The following is a 24,575-nucleotide window of genomic DNA, read 5'->3' on the forward strand; positions in this document are numbered from 1 at the left end:
TTCTCGAGAGGGGCTGTATCTTCCAAGGGTGCTGGAACTCTACGGGTATGAGAAGCATGCACCCAGTTCGGTAAACCTCCACACTTGACGGCTGTGTTCGTAACAAGGATCACTTGGAAAGGGCCGCGCCACCTAGCATCCAAACAACTCTTCCTCACGTGCTTTCGGACTAGGACCCAATCGCCTGGGTCCAAGTCGTGGCACCGGTCACTCGCAGCTGGAACCGTTGCTGTCTGCACCTGCTGAGACACAGAACGGACCACGTCAGCAAGGCCTTTACAATAGTCCAGGATCATATCATCAGTGATATTTATCAGAGCAGTAGCAGGTATTGCAGGCAAACGCATCGCTCTTCCCATGAGGATTTCATGGGGTGACAACCCAGTCCTTCTATCAGGCACACTTCGAAGGCTCATAAGGACCAAAGGTAATGCGTCAGGCCATTTCAGAGACGTAGACGAACACACTTTCGCCATCCGAGCCTTCAGAGTTCCATTCACCTGCTCCACTATCCCTGAAGCTTCTGGTCTATAGCTACAGTGCAACTTCTGATCTATATTCAAAGCAGCACAAAGCAACTTCATAACTTCGCTGTGGAAATGAGTTCCTCTGTCCGATTCAAAGGACGTCGGGAACCCGTACCTTGGAATGAGTTCTCGCAATAATAGTTTCGCTACTGTGAGTGTGTCGCATCTGCGTGTAGGGTATGCCTCCACCCACCTGGAAAAGACACATACTATCACTAATATGTACCTCAACCCATTACACTTCGGCATTTCGACAAAATCCAACTGCATCCTATTGAAAGGTCCCCCTGACCTCCCTATGTGGCTCAACGTCACAGCAGTTCTTTTCCCTACATTCATCTGTTGACAAGTGACACACCTCTGGCACACAGTTTCAGCCACTGCACGAAACTTCGGGTTGTACCAAGTCTGACGAAACACTCTCATCATGGCATCCCTACCCATATGTACAGCACCATGTATCAACCTTGCCATGGGATTCAACAAACTTTCCGGCAACACCGCTCGTCCATCATTCGAAACCCATATATCCACATCTCCCTTCTCACATCCAGCTCGTATCCAGCTGTCACGTTCCTGATCCGAGACCCCTTCCTGAAGCTGTTTCAGTTCTTCCCATGAGTCTGCCATTGCTAACATCTGACCGTACACCACCTCCTCCCCAGATTCCTCAATGTAGGTCTCAGTGAAGTTGCATCCCTGTTCTGCACAAAATCGGGCTACTTCATCAGCATAGTTGTTTCCCAACGAGACAAAATCATTTCCCTTCGTGTGTGCAGCACATTTAACAACAGCAATTTCATCAGGACCTTGCAATGCTTTTAACAGTTTCCGTACATGATCACCATTTCTTATGGGAGAACCTGAAGACGTCATAAACCCTCTCTGGGACCATAGCTGTCCGAAGTCATGAACCACACCAAACCCATACTGGCTGTCCGTGTAAATAGTTACACGGATCTTTTCCGCTGCCAAACAGGCACGAGTCAGAGCAATGAGCTCAGCTAACTGCGCGGAGTGTACTCCTTCTAAACAAGCGGCTTCAACCACACCCGTGATGGTGCATACAGCAAACGCTGCTCTCAATCGACCGACGCTGTGTCTTAAACATGAACCGTCCACAAAGAAGATCTCATCTGACACTGGGAGCGGTTCATCGACAATGTCAGGTCTCGGTTTGGTGCATAGTTCCGTAACGTCGAGACAATCATGGTCCTCACAATCTTCATTATCATCTATAATTGGAACAGGTAACAATGTAGCAGGATTTAAAACAGCACACCTCTTCAATGTCACATTATCGGCTGCAAGAATAACTTGCTCATAACGAGTCAGCCTATTATTCGTGAGGTGCTGTGTTTTAGTCCTAGTCATCAACAGTTCAACAGAATGTGGCACATGTACAGTAAGAGGATGCCCCATCACAATGCTCTCACATCTCTCGATGCTGACACCTGTTGCCGCAACGGATCTGAGACATCCGGGCAACGCAGAAGCTACTGGATCTAAAGTAGCTGAGAAATAGGCAACTGGTCTACGGACACCTCCATGATTCTGGGTTAACACTGCCAATGCGCAACCTTCTCTTTCGCAGCAGAACAATGCAAATGCCTTGCTATAATCCGGCATTCCCAACGCAGGAGCGCTACATAAGGCCTCTCTCAGCCTCAGAAATGATTTCAAACAGTCGTCGTCCCATGGTACCGGATCACTCACATCCTTTCGCGTCAGCCGCTGTAAAGGCTTCGCTTCAAAGGAAAAGTTTGGGATCCACTGGCGGCAATAACCCACCATTCCCAAAAACATTCTAACTTCCCTCTGCGTCGAGGGAACTGGCATTCTCAGAATCGCGTCAATGCGATCTGGAGACACTTTCCTTTTACCCTTTTCAATTCTGTGCCCCAAATACTGCACCTCAGGTAAACAGTATTGTAGCTTGTTTGGAGACACCTTGTGACCATTCTCTCCCAGAAAATTCAACAATGCAATGGTATCGACCCTGCAAGCGTCTTCTGTCTCTGATGCGACAAGCAGGTCGTCAATGTATTGCACCAAAACAGAGTTTTTCGGCAACACAAGACCTTCAAGATTCTTCTTTAGGAGCTGATTAAAAATTGACGGGCTCTCCGTATACCCCTGTGGGATACGACACCATGTTAATATACGATTCTCTAGCCTAAATGCAAAAAGAAATCTACTCTCTTCATGTAGGGGAATCGAAAAGAATGCCTGACACAAGTCAATCACTGTGAACCATCCAGCTTCGCATGGGATCTGGAACAGTATCACAGATGGATTCGGTACCACTGGACAACATGGAACAACTATGTCGTTTATTTTCCGCAGGTCTTGCACTATCCTGAACTTCCCACTTGGTTTCTGCAGTCCCATAATGGGTGAATTACATGGACTACCCATGATCTCCACCAGTATTCCCTGCCTAATCATAGACTCAATCACAGGCTTAATCCCTGCAATTGTTTCAGGCGACAGTTTATACTGAGGTGTTCTCGGGAATTCTGCGTTCGGCTTAACCTGTATTTTCACTGGTTCCACTCCCCTGACTAAGCCGATCTCCTCTCCGCTTAAATCCCACACGTCAGACGACACTGACTCCCTCAAATCCTGTGGAAGCTCCTCCACTGTCAAAGCTGGGTACATTTCCACACACACCCGCTGATTTGCAACCTTAAAGGTCGCGTCATCGTCTCTTGTCTGTACCTCTACACCCTTCGGGGTACAGTAGATTGTGCAATTGAGCTTACACAATAAGTCTCTTCCCAACAAACAAACAGGACTAGAATCGCACACCACGAACTGATGTTGATCCCTAAAGTTTCCTATCCTGACTGGAATCGGTTCTGTCAAGGGGCTAACTAGTCTCTTATTCGCCACTCCAACCACTTGTATGCTTTCTCCAGAAAGGGCTACCCCCGGAACTACTGCTGATCTTATAGTTGACCTGGTAGCCCCCGTATCTACCAAAAAGGTAGTAGGGTGTCCATCGAGTTCTGCTTCTACAAAGGGTCCTCTCTGATCCACCTCTAGAATGGCCCTAAGTATGCAATCGTCGTCCTGGCCTAAACTCAACTGCGCCAGCAAATCTGCATCCCTCTCCTCTCCCACTTCGAACATGGGCATCTGCAAATAAGTCCGAGCTCCCTGCTGTATGTTCTGCATCCTGGGTGGCTGGGGAACCTGCACCTGCGAGACGCCGGTCCCCCTTTGCATCATTCTCGGTACAGTCACCGTCTGTACCTGTTCCGCCCCAGGGACCTGACCCATTCCTCCCTCCATCTGCGGCTGATTATAGGGGTTCAAGAGACACTCGCGCCTCCAGTGTCCCACCTGGTGACACTGGTGACAAGCAGTCGTCTTTTTCAAGATCGCTACATCTATGCCTGTCCTAGGGTCAACGGGCCTCGGCCTTCCCTGACCCTGCATATTCTGATTCCCTGTCTGATAGTTTCCCTGTCTCCGCACCACTAGACCCCCATTCGGCGGTCCCTGAGCAGCTTGCATCTGAATGAGCAATAGGTTATCCTTCATCTTCTTGTGCTTGGACTCAATCTCATCCGTGCAGTACCTGGCGTACCGCAAGATCTCATCTACGGGCTTATTCTGCCAACAGATCAAATGCTGTTGTATCATGAGACTGACCTCGGGCTTCAAACCCAGCACGAACTTGGACACAAACTGTCCCATGTCCTTCGTTTCCAGCTCATCTAGGCCACTGTACTGCTTAAAAGCCTTCAAAAGTCTCTCATAAAATTCATGCACTGTCTCCTTTGGCTCCTGCACTGTCCTGTCTATCTTCACCCAATCAATGTCTTGGGGTGAAACCTTCGATTTCAACCAGGTAATTACTTTATCGTACAGCCTCATTACCACGGGCGACGGACCATTTGTAATCAGGTTCCTATCAGGCTCATAGTCCGGCCAATCAACAGCGTTTTTACATGCGTTCCACAGATCTCCCGGAACCACAATATCAAATAAGGTGTTCAGGTCTATCCACAACACCTTCGAAATCTTAACAAAACGCTCGACTTGCTTGTACCACTCTGCAGGCTTCTCCCTGAGCCTGGGAAAATCATTCGTAAATGATGCCAAATCCCCCCTGCTCCATGGTACATGCACATATCCTCCATTCGCCACTTCCCTAAGGGGAAAGGTCTTCGCTAATAGCAACCCCTCTGCCGGAGTTCCTCCTTCCGCTCCCCTTGAGGTCTTTTTCTTTGACCATTTCTCTTCCCATTTATCAAGCGTCAACCATGGCCGCATGGCTAGGACCAGTTCTCTAGTATGTGACCTCAGTCCAACAACCCTCTTCTCTTCTAACTCCCGCTCAGTATAATGCATCCTATGACTTCCTTGCAACGCTCTAGTCTTGGACAAATCCACACCATATTACTTCGCCAATCCCCTCAATTTCTCGTGAGCCATTCGTGCTTTCCGCGTCACATCTTTCGCCACGAAAAACAGGTCATCTGGATTGTAGGATACTATCCTCTCAAGAGGTAGACTTCCATATATAATTTCATCTGCCTCTGCCTTAAGCCTTACTACGTCTATCATCCCTGCCTTCAAGGCTCCTTTCAACACCTGACAACTTGCTCCACGTCCCTCATCATATTCGCATTCTGGCTCCTTCTCCCTCCTCTCTTCTGGTGTTTCTATGGGAGCAGAATGGCTCTGAAAGCCAACTGGAGTTGTCCCCGCTTGGCCCATATTCCAGCTCATTTGCTTCTTTGGCGGTACCCATGACCTTAAATCTGATCTCGACTCCATCAGAGTCCTCGGCCTCACCGGTCTCTCGTCCTCCTCGCCTCTAGATGTGTCTGACACCGCTGCTAATGGTGTACTCCATTGTACAGGGCTTGGAGGTCGGGCCGTTGCCCCTTCCAACTCACTTTCCCCGCTTTCTCTCCTCGTTCTTTCTGCCACTCGTTCAGACCTCTCTCTTTCCTCTGATTCCGGACTGTATATAGACACAATCGGTCCAATGGTGACCGGTACCCTCAAGGCATCCGGTAACCTCATCTCTCTTTCGATCCTCCCGCTGGTCTCCGACTGACCCTGTGAACTCGCTGTTTCAAACGAAACCAACCCTTCAACTCGGGTCTCGGGCTGGATCGTTACCCTTCTAGTTTCCCCCCTCTCACCCCACCTATCATCCACTTCATCTGGATTATAAGGAGGTGGTCTCTCGTCTAGCAATCTTTGCAATACCCCATCATCGGAATCACTATCTTCCTCTTGTGCCTTCTCCTGTGCTTTCACATGGCGTATCCCCGTCGAATCTATTATTACGGGATACATTTTTGCTTCCTCAATTGTCTGCACTCTCCATTTTTTCTCCGCTGCGTCCCACTTGGCATCCTGAAATGCCCTAATCGACTTCCTCATCCTCTCCTGACTTCTTCCCTTTTCCTTATCATGCGCGGCTCTAATCCACGCATGTAATGCTTCAAACTGTGCTGGTCTTGGCAAGGGTCTTAAGGACCCTATCACCGTCTTCAGTTGGTACAGCACCGCTAATCTAAATGAGCCATACCTCGGGAAAGCTAGTTCCCCTTCTCCTTGTGTAACCTTGTGCCAATTCTCGATCCAAACTATAGTATGCAACCCCACATTCTGTGCCATGTAATGTGCCGGGGTATCCTCGGGAGGGGCTTCTTCTCCCCCACGAACAACCACATGCTTATCGCCTCTACACAACTCTCGCAAAGCCCTAAGACACTTCATGATGAGCAAATTCAATCTCGCGCTCTATTTACTTCTTGTTCTCAAATCCTCCAATAACAGCGCGACTCACACCAACCGGCCTATCACAGCGCGACACTCTCTGACGTCACCTTCCTTCGTTCGCAGCAGTTCCCTTCTCCAAACTCGTTTCACGCGTACTCACGTCCCATTCATACACTGAAATAACCAATTAAGTTACTTCTCTGGCTGTCCGTCCACAGCCTCTGACTGTTCGTCCACAGTCTCTCGACCTTGTTGACCTCGTTTGGCGCCCGTCTGCCCCCGTCCGGCCAGACAACTCGCCTCTGATAGGTTACTAACACTCCGATCTGCACGCCACAACCCACGACCAGCGTTAAGTTGCCATACACACACGCATTCGCTCCCCCTATCTCAGTCCAGGTGATCGATGGTACCTCACGATCTCCTTTGGGTGGTCAACAAAATCTATCTCAGGTGTCTTCTACACCACAATTCCCGGGCTGCGCGCGCTCACAGCCTGATCTCACAATCACACGACATACACAACAACTCCGCAAGACATCACACAACAAATCAACACCGCAATCTACAACATCTCATTATGTTCATACTCACTCCTGGAACTGCTGCTTTCTGCCGCGCTGCTACTCGCCGTCGATGCTCATCTGCTGCCGTCTGCTGCTCGCCATCTGATGATTCAGCATCACTTATCGTCTCTGGGCCTCAAGGGTCACTTATCCTTATCTAATCTTCCCTCGCTATCAGAAAGAAACCATCCTCGTTTGCTACCAACTGCTCCGGCCCATTTTAGTATCTCGCAATTATCTACTGGAACCCACTCTGGTCAGATGGAACTTTTTACTTGCCCAATAGCGTGGAGGGAAAAACACAATTATCAAAATTACTGTCCACAATTTGCCATAATCAAGGACTCGAGACTTAATCTCTTGGCTCTCTGGTTTTTATTATCAACATAAAGATTTGAAGATACAAAGTCCTCAATACGAGGCACAACAAGTACATAGGCACTAACACAAATGCTACTCTACGAAGAATCCGCATACGGCTAAAAATGACTAAAAGTACAATCTCTAAAAGCATGAGGTAGAACACTACCAAGCAAATGTCGATACTAGGGACACTGAACCATACCATCTCTGTCCCTACTCTGTACTAGATGACATCCCTACTTAGCAATCCCTTGAGACCCTCATCAGGTAAAAGGTGTCAGAGTGAAACTTCCTAAGAAGTCTTCACTTAGAGAGCTTGTTCTAAGTTGCCCCCTCTAGCTCTTCGCCTAGCCTTCCTCTGCTCTGGGCTGCTCTGATCTGCCTCCACCCTCGGGGCGCTGTCCCTAATACAGAACCCCAAATCCCAGAACACGCCCTTTGCGCCTCCTCTTCTGCGGGGTCGACTTTCAGAAATTTTCCACAGAGCGCTGTCCAGTTCCATCGTCCATCGCTTGGCCTTGAGTCCCAGACGCCGTCCGCACTAGGAGTTACGATTGGCACATTCCAATACACTCCCATGTCTGGCTTTTACTACATAAGTCAATTTGTGAACAAAGAGCTTCTCTACTAACGAGCAACTGTCCTTGCACCTGGGGTGAGATCATGCAAGGCAGACATTCTTCACATCTTTTAAGTTGCAATTTACTACAGCCTAAAACCTCTACTGGGATAAATCCCTTTTGGCCTATTGCCCTTGGCCAACATAAAAAAATACCAGGCCTTTCGCCTCAACGATATATGCGAATTCTGGCCACTACTTCGGTTACACAAGCATGTTTAAATCACAGTATTGACATTTACGTCTTTCTTTCATGTGTGGTCAAACTAAACAGTCTACAGACACGAAGTCTGAGTTAGACATTTCTAACACCACATTACTTTTCATGTAAGCTAAACTCTATACATTTTTCTAATACGTTTACAATGTGCTTGTACATAGCTAGCACGTCTATTAAAATCGATATAGGTTATACAATTCGTAATACATTGCACACAAAATACCTGAGTACACATTTGGTTATATGCGGGTGCCGACTAACAGTGAATATAACGCACCCCTACAATTTTCAAACTTTTAAGCGCTACATCAGAGTTAAAGGGCAGGTTGAAGATGACATAAATGGCGTGTAAAATATATGCAGATAGGGGTTTCAGAAAAATGTGGGGGAGACAAAGGGCATAAGTGTTTACAGAGTGAGAGATTGTAGAGGGAAGGGTCAGGGGGGAGTTCACGAGTGAATGACTCACTCCAAGGGTCACTGCTCCTTTCCCAGGATAGTAATGTTTGAGTCAAAGACTCATATTTTCAAAATTGAAACAATTTTAGTTCTAATCATTCACACAACAAAATCATAGTTGCCACTTCTTTATTTGATCCTGCTAACAAGCATTGGCAACGCCAATGGGTCTCAATGTTTTGGGCTTATGTGTGTTTTTAAGAACATGCCCTAGAGATAAGAAAACAGCGAAGTGTTGGATTATTTTAGAGCTTCCTATTGCGTGTCCACAGGAGCCACCAAACACCAAAAGAAGCCTAGAGAAAAAGAAAGATCATATATCACAGATAAAGACTAACATAGCAGCGAGAGAGCAGACAACAAGTGTCTTCCGCATTGTTCCGCACGTGCCAGGCATAGCACAGTGAAGCTCGAGACCAGCGCATAATGAGTGGGCATCATGCAGAGTGCCTATACAACTGTGAGTGATGGAAAGTACCTATCCTATGAGATTTAGAGTCACACGGCCTACGAGGATTGTTTCCAATAAAATATTTTTTAAAAAGGTAACGTGTCCCTGCAAAGGATTGTGGGTAGGCAACTTGATCACTACCTTCGCTCCTAGAATGTGCAGGCTCTAGGAGCTATGCTGTGGACAAAGAAGATTCAGAAACACTGATTAAATGAAACTGATTCTTATCCGTGCTGCTGCCAGTTGTTGCACAGGTTGGAATGAAATAACATGGATAAAATAAAATGCATAAAGCGCAGTGCTACAAAACAGGACATCTTGGCGCTGAAACATATATTATATTTAGTATATTTTCAATGAAGTGCCACATGGTCCTTCTTATTTCCACAAGTTTAGTTCTATTATAAAGTTGTTGATTTTGAGTAATTTTTTATTTTATGCAGGTTGAAGTATTACTTTTTTACCTGCTTTCGCACAAGGTCTTTTGGATTTTAGAAAGAACTTCCGAGCTGCACATCAGGAGTGCTTTGGAAACATCACCTGAAATTAGCTTGGAAGGTCCAGGGGCAGGGCATGCCTTTGCCTTTCACCCACCACCATGGACTGCCAAGCCCCAAGCCAGCATCCTTCATAGGACATTTGCAGTGAATAAAAAGCATGATGGTGGGAAAACAACGCTGTTCAGTGCTGAGTCAGATTATGAAAGGCACTGCCCACCAGCAATGTCTGGAGGATGCTGAGCTGAACAAAGCAGGAGATGAAGAGGTCTGACCCAAAGGTCATCTTTATATATGTTTTATGTTGATAACATGAGGTCATGATGCACTCACCAAAGTAGTCTTCAGCCAGACCTCATTAGACACATATGAGCCAACTGTTGTCCTTCTTCAATTACACTCAAAATGCATTAGAAGGCCAGGGTTTTTGACTGTACAAATAACAGAGGCCTACTACTTTACAAGCAACGCCAGGCTGGTCTACCTTCTGGAGAATAGTCGATCTGTGGTGGTCCGCTCCGCAAGAAGCCAAGCGGTGGTCATAGGGTGGAGATCACAAGGCGCAACAAAGACTCGCCGACAAGATGTGTTTACATAAACCAAGACTTTGGAACGCTCTCCTGCTCCTTCACCCTACACTGGTACAAGTCCTCGTCCACTTAGAAGAGAGCTTCAACCCATCTTCCACCACCTCTTATCAAAGTCTTTGGTGATGCTGATGTTGTAACCACCCACAGGGTGAGGAATGGTTCACCTTACAAACCTTTGAAAAACTTGTAAATCAGGTGCACCTGTGGAACTGCCCTCTGCATATTCTCTGCTGCTGCTTGAAGCCAGGTTGGTGTCACAGAAAAAAAGAAGTCACATTTGTGACCTCTGCATTGGCTGTGATCACAGCGAGGTGTGTGATTCTTCAACGCGTCTGTGATCTTCAAATTCTTCTTCTTTGTATCCTCTTGTAGACGAAAAAGGCCCTTTTGATGGTAAAGTATGAGGTCTCTGATGCTAGGGGACCCTGAGCCAGCGCCACGCCCCCTCTGTCCTGTAAGGATGGACCCCGCTTGGACGTCTACTCCACTCAGCAGTGGTTCTATTGGCCCCCAACCTGTGGCCCCTCACTGACGTAAATTGGACTGATTAATTAAGGATTGCTCCCTGCATTTCAAGATAATTCTAAGTTGCTGATGGTAATCTTTCCATTTTTTTTGTTTTACAGCCTTAATATCAGTTTCTTTCTTTTGTCTACCATTTGGCCTTCGATTACCGGCTCTTCACCTCCTGAAAGCAGCTGACACCGCTAGTGAAAATCTTTGGTAAAATGGCGAAGAGCTGGGGTGATCGAACTAGGAATGACCAATTTCACGGGTAGTTCCACATTTTTAAGGGGCCAGTCATGGCCCCAATTGTATTCCCCCAGTAACTCCGCCCCCTGAAGTTGCCTGTACCAGCAGCAATGGGGACTCCAGGGTGAAGCTGCCGGCTACTATGTATGAGAGCATTTAATGTGATAAAAGGGACTCTCACAGCCTCCGATGTCTCATGCTACACCCTGTATGCACGGCCTCCCTCCACTGTAACCCTCACACACTGTGCGAACAGCACTTACACAAAACTCCAGCCGTGATGCCAGCCAGCAGCAGAAGGAGGTTCAATGCTCCACTGATGAACAGCAGACGCCTGAGCCAACGGGATCTCTCTGGGTCACCTGCAAAGTTAAGCATGAGAGAAAAAAATAATACAGTATTGATAAATATTCATAAATTTAGTGCATGCTGTTTCATTGGTTGCTTTGGATGAGTACACATTCATCGCACGCTGTTTGATTGGTTACTTTGAATGGGTACATATTCATCACACGCTGTTTGATTGGTTACGTTGAATGGGTACACATTCATCGCATCCTGTTTGATTGGTTACGTTGAATGAGTACACATTCATCGCACGCTATTTGATTGGTTACGTTGAATGGGTACACATTCATCGCACGCTGTTTGATTGGTTACGTTGAATGGGTACACATTCATCACACGCTGTTTGATTGGTTACGTTGAATGGGTACACATTCATCGCACCCTGTTTGATTGGTTACGTTGAATGGGTACACATTCATCGCATCCTGTTTGATTGGTTACGTTGAATGGGTACACATTCATCGCACGCTGTTTGATTGGTTACGTTGAATGGGTAAACATTCATCGCACGCTGTTTGATTGGTTACGTTGAATGGGTACACATTCATCGCACGCTGTTTGATTGGTTACATTGAATGGGTAAACATTCATTGCATGCTATTTGATTGGTTACGTTGAATGGGTACACATTCATTGCATGCTGTTTGATTCGTGCTGTTGAATGCGTACACATTCATTGCACGCTGTTTGATTGGTTACGTTGAATGGGTACACATTCATCGTACCCTTGTTGATTGGTTACGTTGAATGGGTACACATTCACCGTACACTGTTTGATTGGTTACGTTGAATGGGTACACATTCATCGCACCCTGTTTGATTGGTTATGTTGAATGGGTACACATTCATCGCAGGCTGTTTGATTGGTTATGTTGAATGGGTACACATTCACCGCACACTGTTTGATTGGTTACGTTGCATGGGTACACATTCATCGCATGCTGTTTGATTGGTTACGTTGAATGGGTACACATTCATTGCACGCTGTTTGGTTACATTGAATGGGTACACATTCATTGCATGCTATTTGATTGGTTACGTTGCATGGGTACACATTCATCGCATGCTGTTTGATTGGTTACGTTGAATGGGTGCACATTCATTGCACGCTGTTTGGTTACATTGAATGGGTACACATTCATTGCATGCTATTTGATTGGTTACGTTGAATGGGTAAACATTAATTGCACGCTGTTTTATTGGTTACGTTGAATGGGTACACATTCATTGCATGCTGTTTCATTGGTTGCTTTGGAATACACACTGAGGTACAGCTGCTCCCGGTGATTCACACAGTACCTGCAAGACACCATTGTTACTTTTGTGGCCCATGCAAAGCTCCTGCTGAGGCTCCTCGCGTGGCCTTGGGCTTGGTGGGTTGTGCATGGGCCCCCGTTTGTGTGCGCGCCTATGGATCCCAAACATTCACCCCTGTTTATTTCATTAATATGAATGTTAATGTTGGAGTTCACGTCTAGTAATAACTACTTCCGCTCACTTTCACACTGATTTACACAATGAGACACTTTTTTGGTGAGCCTCCTTTTGACAACCCAGTGGTTGGTTTGTAAATTGACCAGGATACAAGATAAAGCATTTGTTGTTTTTCCTCTCTCACTGAGCTCTAAAATGTAAAATCATTAGTGTTTTTGGCTCTTTGTTGTAATTTACTTGAATTCATTATGTGTGATGAAGAGCTGATGAGACCCAAATGCTTTCAAAAAGGTCATCTATATTCTGAAGTTTACTTTTATTTTATGAAAGAGCTCAGAGAACTCGAAAATCCAAGCTATAGTCTTAGGTATGTTTAGGGCATTATCCCGCCATTCCGAATTCTTCCTCAAAAACTGCTGTTAAATTGTTTTGTTTTGCTTGCCTCCTACCAGTCCTAATGAATGTGTTTATTGCTTGCATTTGCATTAGCAGATGTGTGTAATGAATGAAAAGAAATAACTTGGCACAATCTGGGCTCTGGATAAATCATGAAATTCCAAAGTGACCGACCTTTGAGCAGGTACTGCTGTGAAGCGACTGACGTCAGATACAGCAGAGCACTGCACGATACACCAGCACGGCACGGCAGCTAACATGTGTGACACCTTAGCTGCAACACAGGGATCACAACCTTATGGACTTTTACTCAAGAGAATGATGACAAAACATCATTAATTTCAAATCCAAACAATCAAGACTATGTCAACACCAGTGTTAACCAACCAAACTGTTTGCCAGCATATTAAGATCCTTACACTCTGTGTGACAGGTAAGTCCTTGCAGTGGTAAGTGGCCACCCATGTCTCTTAATTAGGATGAAAGATTGTCAAATGACTTTATCTCAACTTGGAAAGTCTTGCATGGAATAGAGACATATTACCATCATCAGAGGAGAGGATCCATGTGTGCTGAATCTTCATACAAATTGTGGACTTGATTATTGATGTGCAAATTCACGAATAATGTGTGTGGTTAGTTAAGTTGTCGACATTGTCTTAGTACAATATTGTAAAAGCTCTTCGGAGATATCACTGGTATAGTCAAAACTAAGACAACTTCTTTGATAATGTCGCGATGCGGAATAGTGACCTATTTTCTATCGCCAACAGTGGCCTGGAAAGCTGGGGCTGTCCTCCAACGGCACTGACGTCCTCATGGCTTCTAGTTATTTGAACACTTGTAAATACATGTGAACAATTTAAAGTCGACACAGGGTCCTAGCAAAGAAAATATCAGAAATTTTTTTTCTCTTAAATCATGTATTTGTGCATCTAGGGGATCTCACCTCTTCTAAGCAGGAAGGAAGTGTGTGATACTCTGGGCAGGCAGGCAAGAAATTCTGCAGAAGATTTGAGGTCAGCCAATTTCTGCGAATGCGATGGGTCTGATTTGTCACACACGAACAGAGAGGGCTGAAGGTTTGAAAATTAGTGGACAGTGGTCTTACCTAGTGGGAAAGCACAGAAACTACAAAGCGAGGAGGACGTCCTAGGTAAGGGTGTCCTACAGCTGGAAGAAGGGATTCAAGCTGAGCTATGAATGAATAGAGGGGCAAATTTGTCAAAGGTTTTGCTTCACTCTTCTTCCATGCATGGTATCGCAAGGGCAATGTAAAAGCTAGATGAGATTTACCAAGCCCCACAAGGACACCTTTTGTGGCCCTACGATGCTTGGTAACGCTGGAGTAAAGTAAAGCAGCACTAGTTAGTGACCTGCATCATGCTGATCCAGGGAGACATTCCATGGGTTGAGCATAGATGTTCCCATGCATCCACCCATGGACTTTGACTCATTCACAGATTTACCATGAGTGGTACCATAGGAATACGTCAAAATGTGATGCCTTTCCAGGGGGAGTAATGAGGTGAAATATCTTTATCTCTCCTTGTTTATTCCTCTTTCTATGTCAGTTGCATCCTGCAGCACATGTAGAAAGAGGAAAAAGCCTCAAAAGATTGTTTTTTGTGCAGGAACGCGTTCCCTTCTGCACAAACATAATCCTGTCTGCAACATAGGCACCCTCCTACCATGGCGCAAGGATGTCTGCGTTGGCGCTAGGCGGCCAAAAGAGTGCCAGCGCAGAGAGAGAGAGGACAAAATGGTGCCATATCTTGATAGATATGGTGCATTACTGTCCTCCCCCTTTCATGCAGCACGGCAAGTTGTCTTGTTGCATTGTGTTGCGTGAACAACTGATATATTTGGCCTACAGTGTCTACGGCAGATCCTCATGTGACGCACAAGATCTCTTCAATGACAGGAGAGGGGCATTGAATGTGGGGCAACAGAGGTGAGACCTTTTCAGAGGGTAAAGTGAAAAGGATGGGGTTAATGATAACATTATGTTAATGTCTCTTACCGGGGTGGCTCTCTTGGTGAGCTCGAACTAACATAAGCCAACTGTGCGGCATTGGGCACCAGCATGAATACAAGCACAGAGCTAGCCCATGCGGCACAGGTCTGGTGGGTGACGTCAGTTCCGTGGTGAAATTAATGAAACCAATAAAAAGGGACATTTTCCAAATGAATTCTGTCAGCCCTGGAGCAGGAACAACCTGCACATGTCTGCCTTTAGCGAGGGATTTAACCACAACAAAGTTTCAATAACAAATATTTATTTCACAAGCAGGCTCGGACCCCCAAGTTTCTTACAAGCAGCCTCCATTTTATATTTTGATTCAGACCGAATGAGATGCCCTAATTGTTTCCCGATCTAGAAGCAAAGTCGCACATCAACTTGTCAACCAAAAGCAGACCTCTCTCAAGGACGTTTAATGGTCACATGTGGTCAGTACGTTAAATTGGTAACGTAAATATTTTGATGATTTCCAACGTCTTTCGATCTGATCCACAATCCAAGTCCAGAGGCTTAAAAACAACCCCCCCCCCCGATAAATTTCCCATGTCACAATTGATTGATTGAATTTAATTTAATTGCTGCAATGATTTTCTCAGCAATTTTAGTTCAAGGACACAACCCATCTGAACGAAGCATGGGGGCCCAGAGACTGAAATGTCAATGGGGCATATCAGCAACCACCGGCGATAATTATCGCTAAGCGCACTTAGCGCTAGGATAATTATCGCCGGTTAACGTGGAGTTTTATCGCTGAAATAGCGTGCTATTAGCAACGCTTATCTCAAATGCGATAAAAATCCTCACGCTAACTGCCTAACGTGAGATTATCACTGGGAATCTCACGAAAAGTGGCGTTAGCTTGTTGATAGGGCCTCACAAACTTAGCCATGATATCCACCTTCCATAGGATATCATGGCTAAGTCAGTCCTGAAGCAGGCGTAAGGAAAGTAGCGATAACGGGATATCGCTAATTTTCTTGCCGCTATGCTTCATAGCGTGGGGCTTGATGATAGGAGAAATGTCGCTTAGCGACATTTCTCCTGTCATGTCAGGTCAGGAACGCCCACTAATTAATTAATTAATTAAAATAAATTTATAAGGCGCAACAGCTACCCAAAAAGGGTTTCCCGGCGCCGAGACGGCAGTGAGACAGACTAAGGAGGTACAACGGCAAAAATTATTGGTTGCACCTCATTAGAGATGCAAAGCTGGGCGTTAGGAATTTGTGCGCTAATGCAAGGTTTCACGCGTTAGCGTGACCTTGTTAATTAGGCGATAAAATTATCGCCGCTTTTCAGCCGAAAATGGCCGCAAAAGCGTCGATCATTTTCTATCACCGCGTTGTAGATATGCCCCAATATTCGTTGCTGAGGCAGCTTATAATCGCTAATAAGTCTAGAAATTGCATTGATTTAAGGAAGTGCTCCTTATGCCTATCACCTGCTAGAAGCTGACCCAGTTCTTCAGTCCAAAAAGTTGTAAAGTTGCCAACAGAACACTGCAGCTGTGCCAAAGAGCATATATATATATGTATATATACACACACACCCCCCCAAAAAACCACCCAACCCACATTTCTACATTTTATATATGTTTAATGTTTTTGTGAGTACTGCAGTAGTCTCATGGGGCCTGTGGTTCGAGTTTCACGGTCACCCCATTGTGACAAGTGCCATACAAGGTTTCAGAGTAAAGTTCTAAGGGGCATATTATCAAGCCAGGCGATAAAATTATCGCCGCTTTAGCGGCAGAAAACTGCCGCTAAAACGGCGATAATGGGCTTGATAATATGCTCTATGGAATTCCAATTGAAGCTCATGTTAGATGTGAAGGAAATTCCTGCTTAAGGCATACTTAGCGCGATTAAAATAATCGCTTCCCTGCCTTGTAAATATCGCGAAGCTGCCTTTGTGATATTTACCCATGTTGTTTCAACAGACTAATTACTTTGCATCTCATTAGCGATGCAAAGTTAGGCGTGCTGGAAACGGGAGCAAAATCAGCAAAACACACGATTGCGTGTCTTTGCTGATAAGGCGATAAAATTATCGCTGCTTTTCGGCCGAAAACGGCTGCAAAAGCGGCGGTAATTTGTTATCGCCGCATTGTTAATATGCCCCACAGACCGGCAGAGTAGGGTCTGCTGGGAAGCCCCTGAAACTTTACATCACGCCACTTGAATTTGCAAAAAATGCTCCCACTTGGGAAATATTGGCTGCATCTGATTTTTCATGTTTTACATATAGGATCCTGCAGTGAGGCTGCTGTTTGTTGTCCGAATGGGACCTCCTACAATCGTCAGCATGAGTTTAAAAATATTATGAACAGGCTATCAAAGGATTGAGTCAAAGGAAGAGCCGTCTTAGTTGAACCCCTTGAGAGACTGAGCCTTTCTTTAAATGTACTATTAAGATATGTCTCAAGGAGTTAAATCTAAATTAAAAGCACGTTTTGTCTTTTTAATCATTTGCAAAATGTGTAATCTTTATTTGTATTGATGAAAGTGAGTTTGTAATGTTTTTAATTAATCATACAATAAATACATATCTATATATCTCTCTGTATTACTAACGGGTGCAATCCTTCGCAACAACCAGAAGAAGCAGATTATGACGAATATCTGTCAAATCACCCAAATTAAGTAGGTATTAGGCTCTGTTTAGGTCTGGAATTAGCAAAGACCTTTTGATTAAAAAAATATGTATAATATATTAATTTAAAGAGGTTTTTACTCAGCTGGTTGCATCCATTGGCCCGTCAGTGTTTCATTCACATTTTGCTTCTGCTCACTACAGCACACAGCATGGGGCAGGGCTGAGCCCGCTTCAGACAATGGATATTTTCACTTTACTACAATTTGCTCTTTGACCACCAGAACATCCACACACGTCAGTTCTCTTCAGTGCCGTTTTTTTAGTTTTTGCTTAATTACTTCGGTGTTGACTTTGTATTTTTGTTTCAAAATTTCTTTATTCACATTTTTCAGATGTTGCTGCACATACAATTGTGAAAGTGAGAAACATCAGGGCACTGGCCTGACATCAAACATGTAAAAGTAAAACAAATTGCAGCGTAGTAATGTCTTGTCCCCTCAAAAAGGAGGGATAGTCCAGTGAGCGTATCATCCCCCCCGCTGAAATAGGGGCTGGGGATTTAGGGAAGGTACGGGTAAGACTGTTCCAGGAGGGGGAGGCAGGGGGGCCAGATGGGCACAACAGGGAAGCAACGCACAATCGCACACGTCGACTTTGTGTTCACAGCCTAATACGATAGCGGGACAGTATTCACCAGCTCTTCCATGTTGAGCACAGGGCACATTCCAGCTGTATCAGTTCCTGACTCTTCTATTTCACAGTGTATCAAATTGTGTCCATTTGAACTGTTTTCACAAAGTTGTCATTTTGTTAGTATGTGCACAATGAAGTGCACCTCCAAGTGCACTCCTGAACGTCATGCTAGTGTGTCTTTTAATTCACGACTACAGCTATATTTGTAAACCACATTAGTCTGTATGTCCTACTTGGGGGCTTTAGTAGTTTGATTATAACCCTCTTGTACATTGTTATATTGTCTATCTATCTATCTATCTATCTATCTATCTATCTATCTATCTATCTATCTATCTATCTATCTATCTATCTATCTATCTATCTATCTATCTATCTATCTATCTATCTATCTATCTATCTATCTATCTATCTATCTATCTATCTATCTATCTATCTATCTATCGATCTTTGTAAGCCTCTCAGTCTACCTGCCTATGCAAGCCTCAATATTTATCTGTCTTTGTAAGCATATCTATCTACTTACAAGAATGTTTTACAAAAATATTCCAAAAAGCATTAAAATAGGCTGCCTGCCAACACCTGACCGATTGGCTTTTTAGATTTGCTGTTAGCCAAGACGTTTTGATTTTACTACTGTTATATGTATAACATAGTGAGTAGTATGGGTTTTCAGCCAGACTTCCACCATTAGTTGTTGCTGTGTCAATCACATTTGTCTTCCAGCCACTGCAGCCTGCACCGTGAGGCGGGTGATAGCACGCCTCAACCACTGGCTGATTTCACTCTGAGTTACAGTGTGCTGCTCTTTCACAATGAGGAGATCTACACACAAAGTACACACAAAGCAGTCCCCTTAAGCATCAGGGACCAGTGTGACAAAGGGGGCTTATTTGAAACTAAAGCAATGTTTTTGGCTTTAGCGGATGATTTTCTTTAGATTGATGATGGCCCTGCTGTCCCAACAACAAATGTTTTGCCTAAACCATAACAGAACTAAACAAGAATTGCCAAAGCCAAACCTATTATATACCCGGCTGATGAGCCCATAATTACAGTGAAACCGATCCTGGATTGCTTGTGTTCTGGTTCAGGGAGGACCTGGCTTAGCAGTTGGGCTGGAGTGTTCCAATTGGAGCAGGGTCAGGAGTGACTTGCATATGGCTGTGTCCAAACAATGGTTGCATGGGGGGGCAACATAATGATGGACTGGGATGCAGCCCCAAGTAATTACCAGTGGCTGAGATTAAATCAAGCATTCCATCCCTCACTTTAGTGAATTCTTTTAGGAATGTGACCTTTCCCAGACTCTCACTCCCTTTGACAAGCAAGCTGTGTAAGATTTCCTGGGAATATTGTGGGAATAGTACTTGAACCATTCATAAAGATGGAAACAATCATCTGCCATATCAAATAATGTAGCCTCCTTTTTTGAAAACCTGAACAGCATTGTATCAGGCAGCATGGAGAGTTGGCATGCAGCTTGAATGTGGGACCATGTGCGCAGGCCAACAGTTCTTCAATGGAGCATGAATTTCACAGAAGAAAGTTGAACTTGTTTCCTGTCTTTCCCTTCCAGATAGGACGTGTTTATGGGGAGTTGTAGATTCCTGGAGCACTGGAAGCAGTGCATGGAGAGCTGAAACTGCTAACCTCCTTTCTGTTCAGACAGGATGAAATGAAGGGGTCACAACCTTCTAGGCGATGGTAGATTGGACATGAAGAGGAGGGGTGGGTAGACAGCATCCGGTCAATGTGGAGACAATCCTGAGGGCAATCACGCAGGTGTGGTGTGAGTGGCCTCTGTTTCAAGCCTCTGTGTATGGAGAGGCCTTTATCTCCTGCTCTTTTGAATCAACTTTACTGCAACAAGAGAACCCCAGAGTCCAGATCTTGTGGCAGTCAAACCTTGCCTGCTTCTTGTCCTGGACATGCTGAGTGAAGTGAAATGTTGTGGGAAATCCAAGAGCTGGAAGGGACACTGGTAGAAAACATGCCTTACTCCAGTGTGCATATATTATTCAGAGATGCTGTTCTTTTCCTCTGATTTTCCTCATTGTCCCAGTTTTATGATGATAATCTGATAGTTTCACTATTCTTTTGAGCCTTTCTTGATTGGCTGTTTTATTTCCCTATTGATTTAACATTACTCGAAACAGTGGCGATACAAACTGTGTAAACATGAACAATTTGTGAACACAAAGAAGCCGCTTGCTTCGGTATTCATATATAATAAAGAAAACAGGAGGCAAGCTGAAAACTCAGGATGCCAAGCACCCTCTGTTCTAGCCCTGAGCAGAGAGGACTGAAAAGGGGTAGCCTGCAATCCCAAGCACCACATTAGTCTTGAACTTCCATTTTACCCGGTGTATTGACCTTTAAACTTTGAATGGATTTTTCAGCCAACAAGGGCCTACATGCTGAGTGTGCCCCTCACCATGGCAGAGCCCAGAATAACTCTACATTAAAGAAGAACTTGGTGATGAGGTTGCCATTGAACCTCTCTGTATTCACAAAATATTGACACAGACTGAGGTTTCGACGCAGCTTTAATTGGGCTGGGGTACTCACAACTGGCCTCTTAAAGGCTTGAAAATGTGATCTGGAGATGGAGTCCACTGGAGACCTAGAATGCTGATATAATTTCCCCACATATTAGGTTTTAAACAAGAAGTAAACAGTGTATTAAAAGAGAGATAGCCCCAAGTGCTATCTAAACTCAATCTTGATGACAACCATATTACACTCTTTATCATGTCCTTCTGTTGAAGTGCCTGCAGTAAGATGAACCCACTGGTGAGAATATCCCGCCAAGAGAAAGGCATGGATTGACTGTCCTGGTAAGATTCACAATATGTAAAATGGTGCAGAGAAAAGCAAGAAAGGCAAAGGTAATACAAGTAAAGAGACTTCTAACCTCTCAGTACATCTTCATGGCTGTCCTCTGGTCTTCTCCTGTCATTGAAATGCAGAGCTGAGTATCCATCTTCGTCCTCTGGCCTCCTTCTCCCCTGGAACTGCAGAGCTGTGTATCCCTCCTCGTCCACAAGCGTCCTCCTCCCCTTGAGCTGCAGAGCTGTGTATCCCTCCTCGTCCTCTGGTGTCCTTCTCCCCTTGAACTGCAGAGCTGTGTATCCCTCCTCGTCCTCTGGTTTACTTCTTCCCTTGAGCTGCCGAGCTGTGTTTCCCTCCTCACCCTCCATTGATAAACTTCTAAACCTGGGCTCTGCCAGAGGGTTTGAGTCTCGAGTGAAAGCTCTCAGAGCTGCTGGGCCGTGTCACAGCTGTCCACACCTTGCACAGGAACCAAAAACCACCAGCCCTCAGACAGATGTCGTTGGACGGAGTAGTGCTGCCCACAAGCCCCTGAACAGGAAGCGATGGAAGTTTCAAACCTGAAATATGTTTTACGATGGGGCCAGCTGTAAACGCGTGCCCAGGCCTCTGTCCTTTCCACCTTAATATGGAATACTTGAAGGTTGAGTTCTTTGGCTACACAAGACCCACTTTTATACCGTGAGGGTTCACAGTGAGTGGAGATAAGCACTACGTTGTGAGTAACGTCGAGGTTGTGTTCAAGTTAGGTGGAGTAAGAAACAGGAGTATTAGTTCAGGTGGGTGAGAAGTTGAACCCACCTCAAATAATTGTCCCAATTCTTGTCAGGGTGAGCCACTAAAGTCACTAAATAAACCCATGCCTAACCCTCTGGTAGCCTGGCACACAGCCGTCATCCTTGACTTAGAGGCAATATGTGGAGTATTTATGCAGCACTCAAACAGCAATGAAGTGAAAATACAATGTATAAAAATTATGAACCAATTAGAAAAAACTGAAAAAACTTTGAATAAGTTAAATTGCACCAAAATGACCAAAATCTAGTAAGTAGAATCAGACATATGCTTTTTTTTAAAATGTGAGTTAAAAAGAGCACCAAAATGCACAAAGCACCAACAGCGGTTGTCTGGTCGTGCTGGACAGGGCCAGAGTCAGAAATTAAGGCTGGCCACAATGGATACAGGGACCAGATGCATTGAGTAGAAAGTTTATCTTCAGAATTATAAACTTTTATGGAGAAAAAGAGGTCATTGACGAGTTGTCGGCATTTCAGGCTGCCAGCTGGATCTGAAGCTGGGCTTGCCAATAGCTGATTGTTGAAGAGTGGGGTCCCATTGCAGAGGTCGACGAGGTCCCAAATCTGTGCGCGCAGAGAGCTCATCTCAATAGTATACTGACTAGCATTAGTCCAGATGAAGCCCCTTCAGTGGGCAAAGGGGAAAGCTGTGGCCAATAGGCTTAGGGTTAGCCTACCCACCTTTTCAGCACTTCCTGTTGTCTGTGTGTTCTACTATAAACTATCCAACAGTACCTCTCTCTACTTAAATCCAATGTGGCAGAACATTTCTTCCCCTGTGCCGAGCTCCTTGTGCTCACCCAGAGGTGTGTTCATGATAATAGGAAAACCCTTTCTTGTGATCACTCTATACCAGTTCTGGGGCAGCTCACCCTGCCCCACTGTGCTTGTAGCCCAGAATACTAGCAAAACAAAAGGGAGGGCATCTCAGCTATAAGCTACATTTTCCAGTGAAACGGTTGGTATTCCTTAAAGCTCAGGAAGAGGCTGTGCACAGCCCCCAGGAAATCCTGCTGAAGGAAGAATCATTCATCTCCACACCTAAGCCCTTTGCCCACTGTCTGGGCTCAATCCACATCTCACCACAGGGGAGCCATCAACAGTCAAGTGACTTGGCAGAAAAAACTTTTTAGGCTTAGTCAGAAAAATTACAACTTTCTAAAAGTGTCACTTTTAAAATAGTCAAATAAGATCTAACTTAACCATTACATTGGGTTTTAAATTACTATTAAAAGGAGTCCATCAGCCATTTTTGTAGCTACTCCCAAACTGAAGTTAAGCATTATAAGTTTTTTATAGTGAAACCCAGTATTTTCCTATGGGCGAGCTAGCCTTGCCACAGTGTAAAATGACTTTGGAGGTTTTTCGCGTCCAGGAAACGTAAAACATAAAATATACATGTCTTACCTTTTAAATACCAATAATCCTGCACATGTGCAGAGTCTAAAACCCTACAAAAAATGTCAGCACAAAATGGGAGTGATCATGCAAAAAGAGACTTCTCCTCACAATTGTATTAAAGGAACCTGATTACATGTTTTTGGGAACTATGTGGAATATTAAAATGCAATGCTTAAATCTGAAACTATCTGAAAGAATAAAGATACCAAGACATAATGAATTTAATTTAATTGTGTTTTCCAGTTCTTTTGTTCCTCTAGTCCATATCAGTAGTACAAACCCCACCTCACTGAGGGATGAGCAGGCAAGGTGAGTTTGTTGTGGGTACAGCACATGCTGCAAAATGGATTTTAGTGTTAGATGTGGGAGGACACTAGGATTACCATAGGACACTCCGCACTTACAACACCAGTCTCAGAGGCCAAAGACCTTCAACATCCAGGATTTGTCCTGGCACATTCCAGTTTAGGCCTTTTTGCATTAAAGAAAACAGGAACTTCTGCAAACATAGGTATGTCAGGACCTGGGCATCTTTTCTCCATTGAGAAACTTTGAGTGCCTTAGAGCGTCCCCTACTCACCAGCCTATGAACCCTACTAAGCTGGACCCTCACCCATCCTTCCGCCAAACACTGCTGGACCTATGGAAGGATACCAGGCAGACTGAACCTGCTGCACATGGCATCTGTGACCTGTGAGAGGGACCTGAGGAGGTTGGACTCCATTCCAATTGAAATCCTATGACAGAAAGATCTCCAAGTAATAGAAGGCTGATCCCCTTGGTGGCTCCAGATACATAGAACATAACAAAGCTGAACATGACATCCCTGTGAAGAATCCCATCAGACCAGTTACCACTGGACCTAACCTTTGCTGTTGCCCGTTGCTTGACACCCAGAGAGTCTCTAAGTGCTCCCTCAAGGTCCTGAGGACCATGGAAGTGTTTTCCTGTGTTTGTTCGGGAATGAAAAGAAGTTTGAGAACTTTTTCACAACTTTAACTTCACAGCTCCAGAGCTGCAAGGGGACCGACCATGAAAAGTATCCTTGTCACAGTTCTACCGCATCAGATTGAATTCCAAGTTTGTCCTGAGTGGAGAAATTCTTTCTTCAGAAAAACAACAAAGTCTCTTTTCAGATGTAGACTTGGACTTTGTTATGATCTTCCCTATTTCCAGGCCCTAGCAGAGCAAATCTACTTGGTGTATCTGACCTGTGCTCCATTGCGGTCACCTTCAAATCATGCCAAGGTGCTTTTC

At 44.9% G+C, this 24,575-nt stretch overlaps 1 pseudogene; it reads right to left on the reverse strand.

Annotated features, from left to right (window-relative positions):
- The window catches only part of LOC146813032 (killer cell lectin-like receptor subfamily B member 1B allele C), a 115,727-nt pseudogene extending 94,239 nt beyond the window's left edge, over positions 1-21,488 (reverse strand).
- Positions 21,489-24,575: the final 3,087 nt, after the last annotated feature.

Source organism: Triturus cristatus, chromosome 7 (genome assembly GCF_964204655.1).
Source record: "Triturus cristatus chromosome 7, aTriCri1.1, whole genome shotgun sequence".
NCBI classification, from domain to species: Eukaryota; Metazoa; Chordata; class Amphibia; order Caudata; family Salamandridae; genus Triturus; species Triturus cristatus.